General features: G+C 46.2%; 1 long non-coding RNA gene across 1 annotated transcript in view; it reads left to right on the forward strand.

Annotated features, from left to right (window-relative positions):
• LOC142829523 (uncharacterized) overlaps positions 1-5,449 on the forward strand; it is a 54,563-nt gene extending 49,114 nt beyond the window's left edge. The window contains exon 3 of the long non-coding RNA XR_012903968.1: positions 5,008-5,449. This is a non-coding gene — a long non-coding RNA (uncharacterized LOC142829523). The remainder of the gene's footprint in view (positions 1-5,007) is intronic.
• The last annotated feature ends 551 nt before the right edge of the window (positions 5,450-6,000 follow it).

The raw sequence follows: 6,000 nt of genomic DNA on the forward strand, positions 1-6,000 counted from the left end.
CATAGTGTCAAAAAATCAGCAAAAATTAAAAAGAAAAAGACCAGCTTTGGATGATGTAAAGACACCTTCAGTGGCATTTCTAAATACCTTGGGGTTGACTGTCTACATTGCATTTTGTGCAGTCATTTACACTTATAAAATGATTGCCCCCATTGGCTTCAATGGAGCATGATTATGCCTCACATACCAACAGAAGAGGCAATGCCCCTTAAGGATAATGAGTTGGACACCTTGACAAGACACACGCTTTAAAAAAAATGCACAGTAGCAAAGGCACCTAGATGTCCTGTGCACTTCACTGAACAGACTTATACCATCGAAGCATCACATAAGTACTGTGCAGTTTAGACCAATAGCATCTTAGAAGATGTTTCACTGAGTCAAGGCAAGATAAATGGCAAGCATTAATTGGACTTCAATTCTAGTCTCTTCTATATAGGGTCTAATACCGCTCTTACTCCTTGGCTGTGTCTACACTGGCGCGATCTTGCACCAAAGCGGCGGCTTTTGCGCAAAAACTTGCTGCCTGTCTACACTGGGGGTATGTCTACACTACCCCGTTAGTTCAAACTAGCAGGGTAATGTAGGCATACCGCACTTGCAAATGAAGCCCGAGATTTGAATTTCCCGGGCTTCATTTGCATAAGCGGGGCGCCGCCATTTTTAAAACCCCGCTCATTCGAACCCCGTGCAGCGCGGCTACATGGGGCACGAACTAGGTAGTTCGAACTAGGCTTCCTAGTTCAAACTACCGTTACTCGAACCCTAGTTCGAACTACCTAGTTCATGCACCGTTATTCGAACCCTAGTTCGAACTATCTAGTTCGTGCCCCGTGTAGCCGCGCTGCACGGGGTTCGAACGTGCGGGGTTTTAAAAATGGCGGCGCCCCGCTTATGCAAATGAAGCCCGGGAAATTCAAATCCCGGGCTTCATTTGCAAGTGTGGTTTGCCTACATTACCCTTCTAGTTCGAACTAGAAGGGTAGTGTAGACATACCCTGGCCGTGTGTTCTTACGCAAGTAAAGTGACGTTCTACTGTATAAAATCAGGGCTTCTTGAGCAAGAACTATGATGCTCCTGCTCAGGAATAAGCCCTCTTGCACAACTGTTCTTGTGCAAGAGGCCCTTGTAGACAGGCAACATGAATTTCTTGAGCAAGAAAGCCCTATGGCTAAAATGGCCATCAGAGCTTTCTTGCGCAAGAGAGCATCTACACTGTCAAGGATGCGCTTGTGCAAAAGCACATCTCTTGCGCAAAATCACATGCCAGTGTAGACGCTCTCTTGTGCAACTACTTTAACGCAAGAACTCTTGCGCTAAAGAGTTTTTGTGCAAGATCACGCCAGTGTAGCCGTAGCCCTTTAGGATCTGCGTGCCTTCCAGTATTGCATTAAGCCACATAATTCACATACATCATGTTATTCTCTTGCTCATCCTGTGCTGAAGCTGGCAATTTACAAGCACAGATATCAGGTGAAATAATATGGGAAGATTACAACAAATGAACATGTGCCATCTATTTCCCAAAGACTCATCATAGCTTGCATGTAAGCCAAACACACCTTGTGCGATTAAGAATTAGTGACTGTCCCCATTTTTTATTATATGCAGCCTGTAATTCAGTTACAAGGAATTTGAATAAAATGTGGATAGTCTCCTCTACAAGCCAACAAGCTCATTCCATGAATGAGCCTTGGAATTCATCCAGAAACAATCAGATATTCTCCAAGGTGCATGAAAAGTGACAAAGCTTGAAGGCACAGTGGCCTTTCCTTATGTGTCTTGTTCTCATATTCACATGCAGGCAAGTGGAAATAAGCCATCAAATAACACTTATATTTATATATATATATATATATAAACAAAAAACAATTTGCTATTATTTCTATTCAGTAAAATAAGGCAGGGAAGTTATTTATAGAGGTCAAGGAAAGCATTCCTTAACAAATTGCTATCATTCTATTCACTCAGTATCTTTGTATCTAAAATGAAAAAATGCTGATTGGCTTTACACTAACATATAAAGAGAGGGACAGATACATATTATTTTTCTGCTCTATTAGTATACAAAGTATTAATGTAAGAAAGCAAAGAGGTCAGGCCTAACTTTTCTCTGTCAACCAGTGGTCTCACAAATATTAGAACATACTCCCAGAATTTTTGGATCTTTGTTTTATTGCCATAACAATGGTTAAAACGAAAAATGTTCAGAGTCCTTGAAATGCAAAACCATGCAATCCTTAGGCAGGCAGAGCAACCATTTACTTCAAAGGAGAACATGTCTATTGTCACTCTGAAATGATCCCTTCTGGCTGAGGCACGGAGCAACGTTGACAGGCAACTGGAGACACATTTCCAGGCCTCCTCAGTCAGAGTTAGGATCACTGAGTTGTAGCTGTTCAAGGGTGTTTGCAGGAGTATGGGAAACTTTTTCCTGGAGGCACCATCAATTGTGCTTGGGAAGAGGCAGGCAAGGAGAAATTTTTATCCATCACTATATTGCTAAACTACTTACCATGGCTTGGTGGAAAAAAATATGTACAAAACAACTGTAGCTCTCCACTTCTCAATACATCGCTTTTTTCCTTCTCTTCTTAATCTTCTGTTTTTCCCCTGAACCTTTCTGTCATTATCTGGGCCTGAAAAGAGAGCCATGACTGGGTAAGGCTTTAGCAACTAGGTAGGTTTTGTGCTTTGATCCAGACAGTTCCCAGCTGGAGTTTCATCACTACAAACACTCTGCCTTCTACTCCTGGAATTCCATTACGCCCCATGTGCAGGTAGCTGCTTCTCGGCAGCTCATGGAGAGACAGGTTATCTTTATGACAACCAGATCTTAGTCCTCTGAGGACATGTTTACATTAGGAAGTTATCTTGAAATAATACTCCTGAAATAACTACAGGGAAACCTTGAAATTATTCTGAGGCAGGCTCCCTTAATATGGATGCCCTACCTTGACTTAGAGCCCCAGGAAGCATTGGGGTAGTTATTTCAAAAGAGCAACAGTGGAGAATCCACACTACAGCTATTTTGAAATAACTATTTCTAAATAAGTGTTATTCCTCGTGGAAAGCAGGAGTTATTATTTTGAATAACAGGCTTGGTGTTGTGGACGCTCCACTTATTATTTTGAAATAAGGAAAATTATTTCGAAATAACTCCCTAGTTTAGACCAGAGCTAACTTACTACAAGAAAATCCCAAGATGATTGATATGTGGATGCTCTAAACAAGTCCCTCTAATCACTTTACACTTGAAGAATGACTTGAATGAAAAAAAAGAATAAAAGTTAAATTTTTATTTGCCAGCAGTGGGGTCCACATTGGTTCTCACAGCCTCCGAATAGAGGAGAAGCAAACTACCTCTCTCTCTTCTTGCACCAATAGCTGTGCCAGCAGAGGGATTAATTTGGGTCATTACTTTTTAGAAGCATACAATCAACTGAAAAATATGATCCTGAAATAATGCCCTGAAAAAGTTGAAAGCAAACATTCAACTAAAATAATAGGTAACATTTTCGGATGACATCATGCTGTCCTGTGGACATGCAGATTTTGAGATGGGTCATGAGTCACAGACACACTAATTACATTTGAAAAACAAATTGAATGAAAAAATGTTAGGGGGCATCTACAGAGCACAGTTATTTCAAAATAACAAAGCGAGTATCTACACAGCAATTTATTCAGAAATCTGTAAACCTCATTCCCCAAGGAATAACTCCCATTTCAAAATAGCTATTTCGAAATAGGGCATGTGTGGATGTGGTAGCTGGAGTTATTTTGAAATAATGATCCTCCAGGAAATCCCACAGGTGCCTGCTGGCTACTTTGTCCACACTAGGACACATTATTCCTCGTGGGATGAGGTTTACCGGGGCTGCTGACAAAGGGCGTTGATGTCAGCAGGGGAGCGTCCAGACTAGCGCGCTGAGTGGACAAACAGCTGATCAGCTGTTTGTCGGCTCAGCACGGCAGCCATGTAATTTAAATGAAGCCGTGATTATTTTAATCGCGGCTTCATTTCCCTTTTTCGAATACACAAATCTACATGCCTCCGTCGATGGAGGCATGTAGTTTAGACGTACCCTGTAATTCCTCTTCCTCTGAAGCCCTTATATCTGCAGCCACAAGGGAAAGGGCTTGTGGCAGGAAGCTGGCTCTCACACCTACAGCCACACTGCAGCTGCCACAGCATGTCATCGAGCCAGCATGACTGACTCTCGAGCCCTCCAAGAGGGCCGTCCCCCTCCCCCTCCCAGGGAACTATGATGGCTCCCAGGAGACTGCCAGGCACCACAAGAGGCATGCGCCATTCGGGTCTGGGGCAGAGATACTGGCCCATAATGGTGTGTGGGGCAAGGAGGAAAACCTTCCAGATCTCCGCACCAGATGGCACAATGCTGATATCTATGGCCTCATAGCCAATAGCCTGGCCACATACAGAACCAGGAAAAAGTCAAAGAGCTCCACCAGGCCTATTCCAAGGTGAGCTCCTGCTCCAGGGAACTACCACACTCCTGCCCCTATTACCTAGACTTACACCACATCCTGGGGCGGGGGAGGGGAGTGCAGCCCCTTCCCAGCTCCTGGTGGTTGACTCAGAGCTGGAGACGCCTGTTGTTGCCCACCCCGGGGGGCGGAGCTGGTCATGGGGAGGAGGAAGAGGACCCTGACATGGCCAGCACTGTGACCTTGGTGACACTGGAGCCAGCACCCCACAGCTTGGATGTGCCCCAGGTACCCTCCAAGGCCAAGGAAGGATCATCAGGTGAGTGATCTTAGGCACATGACATAGACAGGGTGAAAGTGGTGGATGGTGAGGGCCTGGGGCATGGTCTTAATGCAGACTTTTTGGCCTGGGGATTGCGCTGCAGTCCATGCACTACGCAGCCCCAGGAGACTAGCCTGAGTCAAAAACTGTCGGTCTTGGCTCAAAGATGAGAGTAAGGCTTCAGGGACAATGTCTCCAGAGATGACTGACTGTCTCTCTCTATTCTCCACAGGCAGATCAACTGTGGGAGGGGGTTGGACAACACTTCCCAGTGCTGCTGCCTGATATCAGGGGAGCCACAGGCACCAGAGAACACAGGAGGAACTGCTGAAAGAGGACATCTCTGCGCTCTGGGCCCTGCATGATACACTGGACCAGAGGCTCCAGGAGGACATGCAGTTGTACAGAGACCTGGAGGGAGTTGCTGCAGCAGGGCTGAACCATGTATGCAACCGTTCAGTCTCTCCTCACCAACCCAGAGCCAGCTCCTGCTCCTGCTGCTGCTTCTGCCCCTCCTCCTATGCCTGACCAAGTTCCAGCTTCACCTCCTGCTTTTTCCATAGCCTCTGCTCACTGAGATCCCCGCACAAGAGGCAGTGGAACCAACCAAGCCAGGTGCCAATTCCACTCCCAGACCTGAGCGTATCCTCCCCCGTCCTCCTCAAAGGTTCTGATCCCCTCTACCCTCCACCACTCTCTTCTCCCAGGTTTTTTCTCCAGTCCTTCCCCAGTTACTTTGACCCCAAATAAAAACCACACAGAGCTGATTGTTGAAAAAAAATTCAGTTTTATTGTCTCTACAGGAGAGGAGGGAAGAGAGAGATGAGGGAAGAAAGGCAGAGAGGCTCAAGGCACAGGCCACTAGTGAGGAGGCCCCTAGGAGAGTGTCACTAGGGTCCTTGTGAGAAACTCTCCCTCAGGATCTCCTAGATGCATACCCCCCCATGGGCCTGCCAGATGGCAGCTGTGAGTGGCTGTTCAAAGGCCCTGCTGACCCAGCTTGCCTCTGCCCCCCACCCAGGGAGGAACGCCTCCCCCATCCACTTACATATGTTGTGGAGCATGCAACACGCTGCCACTACCTGGGAGATGTTTCACTCCCCAACACTCAGCCGGGTGTGGAGACATCTGAACCTCACCTTGAGATGCCCAAGGGCACCCTCCACTACCATGTGGGCCTTGCTGAGCCTGGCATTAAACATTCCTTGTTGGGGTCAAGGAGTCC

This window comes from Pelodiscus sinensis, chromosome 1 (assembly GCF_049634645.1).
Source record: "Pelodiscus sinensis isolate JC-2024 chromosome 1, ASM4963464v1, whole genome shotgun sequence".
In the NCBI taxonomy this organism is placed as follows: Eukaryota; Metazoa; Chordata; order Testudines; family Trionychidae; genus Pelodiscus; species Pelodiscus sinensis.